Raw genomic sequence first — 2,565 nt, forward strand, 5'->3', positions numbered from 1 at the left:
CTCTTGAATTATGGTGAAGGTTTGAGCACTTTTAGACCTTTAGATCGTGAGTTTGAAGTGACGGAAATCCGAACTCGAAAAGTAGCTAGCTTTTCCCCTTGTGTTTATAATTAGTGAATCATTTTGCATCTCGGCAAATTCTTCACCCAAAATGTTGAGGACGGGCAGCCTTTTGGAGAAAAAGCGATTCCCCACAGACCTGTAGGCTCAGAATTTTGATTTGGGTCATGAAAGTCTTTTTAATTGGAGTGAGTTGAGTAGGCGACAGCCATGTTTTGATTTCATCATGTTCACTATTTTATTTACAGTTCGGTAAATTCTATCTACAAATTCTATCTACAAATACTGAGGATAGCCTACCAAAGTTGAGTTAGCCAATGTCGTTAGCGATGCTAGCTAACGTTAGTTTGCTAGCTGTATATAACATTTCACTGGGTCTTGCAGCTGTTTGATTGACTGAAATTATTATGAAATGGTATGTTCTACTAGCCATTTTCCTACTTTAGCAAGTCACAGTATTTCCAAGCCCTGATAGTGTAACTGAGAAGACGCAGTAAATAATTCCTCTTTCAAGTAATAAGCCCCTGTTCAAATGTTGAGCATGAAATTAGCTGCATGATCTGAAGAGATATTTGGACGAAGCTGCAATACAGTACATAACAGAAAGAGTTTCATTCTGCAGAAATTGTGTAAATGTTTAATGTAACAAATAACACTTTTTATAACATCTCAATTGTTATCATTTGTATAATATTAAAAGGCACAATCTTTACCCGGACGTGACTTTTGTGCATGGAAAAGTGAAACGTAAATGTAGGCTACTTGTGCCTCAAAAAGTTAATGTCAGGCCCTGAATGATCACTGTCACTAGATATAAAGAAAACGTTGACTTTCACTCGATGCTATTCACTGACAGAAAAAACATACATTTTGTATATGTGCACTGCTGTTCGTAGACTAGCTCCAGAGCTTGTTGCTGCGTTACTAAATGATAGCAACTCACCCGGACACTTCACCAACTCTCCACTCATTCTCCTCGGGCCATCCATTTAATTCCTCCGGCAATTCCTCATTTGCCCTCTCATGTCTACTTAGTTCAAAATTATACGGCTGCGGGCCATCATACAAATTAGTGGTTTTTGCCACCTCTTCTTCATCCCTGTCAGTCGCCATAGTTCTAGTATTAGGCCGAGGCTACTCTCCTCCACGACTCCCCAACATGACGTCATCGCCGAATTGCGCTAATATGCTAATGCTAACACCAAAAATGACAAAAACTGGTCTTTAGCACCATTTTAAGACACCATTTGGAAATATTTTAAATGATATACATATCTTGAGTGCTTCATGTACCCATTAATAAACAGTAGTGTTTAACCTGCCATATGGCCTTTTAGGAGAGCCTGCCCACTCCCTATTAAGCCCCATTGTACCAAATTTTGTTGCAGTTTCACCAGAGTTCCACTGGGAGTGATCGCGGTCGAGTGCAAAATGAATGGGAGTCTATGGAGCTAAACGGCTAAATTTGTCTCTTTCACCTGATTGTCATTGAGAAATTTCAGATTTGATTGTAGTTTTTGCAAGTTAAACATGGATTATACGTCGAAAGTTGAATGAACGAGTACTTATGTCCTTTCGATTTCTTACAGGGTGAGTCATTGTTGCCCATAACACGCTAGTGTAGCGGGGTTTGCTCGTTTAAGATTAGCAATACTTAATTTATGATAAAGTATGTAGTTCTTGGGGGCACCACCTCTTATTGTTAAAGGGATAGAGGAAACCTTATTGAATAATATTGAAATAATAGCCTTCGTAATAATCAGTCTAATCTTAAGTAGTGAATTCTATGAAAGTAGAGCAGATCAGATAACATGGGATAACGCAAGTATTATAAACAATGATTTATTTAAGGAAATGTAATTATAATGAACAAATACCAGAGAAGTTATAGGTTAGTTGAAAGTGAGTTGAGTTGAACTGTATACAGTAGGTCCTAAACTATGATGAGGGTTGGTACAAGGTGGTAGGTTGAGAGCGCGTGGGGAGGGGAGAGAGAGAGAGAGAGACTTCTGGAGAACAATGGGAGAGTATGTTAACTAATCCTAACGAAAGTTAGGTTAAATCATTTGCAAACTAAAATCAAACGTAACAAATTAAATCACAATATGCCAATGTTCACAAGTAAGAAATGTAGCAATATCGCAGTTACTGTTGTCAGTTTGAAGAAGAAGAGTCAAGGTTCCGTTCGTCGTTGTCAAACGGTTAGAGCAAAGGAATCTTTCGTTCAAGTTCCTAGTGGTCCAGTGAGTTGCTGATTGAGAAGGATAGGTCAGATGTGTCGCGAACACTTCCGGTGAATCCTTGCGAAAAAGCCAGGATTGCTTGTGCGTCGAGGTTTTATAATCCTTGCGAAAGAGGGGTATCCTTTTGGAGGTGAACTCTTTGATTGGTCAGTTACTCCCACCTGGGCGTCCATCCTGAGATTGACGTATGGGTGTGAAGTGGTTGATAACTTTTCAGAGTTCAGCTATTTCAAATGTCCATGTATTGCTTATACTTCAAAAT

The sequence above is a fragment of the Osmerus mordax genome, chromosome 14 (genome assembly GCF_038355195.1).
Source record: "Osmerus mordax isolate fOsmMor3 chromosome 14, fOsmMor3.pri, whole genome shotgun sequence".
In the NCBI taxonomy this organism is placed as follows: domain Eukaryota; kingdom Metazoa; phylum Chordata; class Actinopteri; order Osmeriformes; family Osmeridae; genus Osmerus; species Osmerus mordax.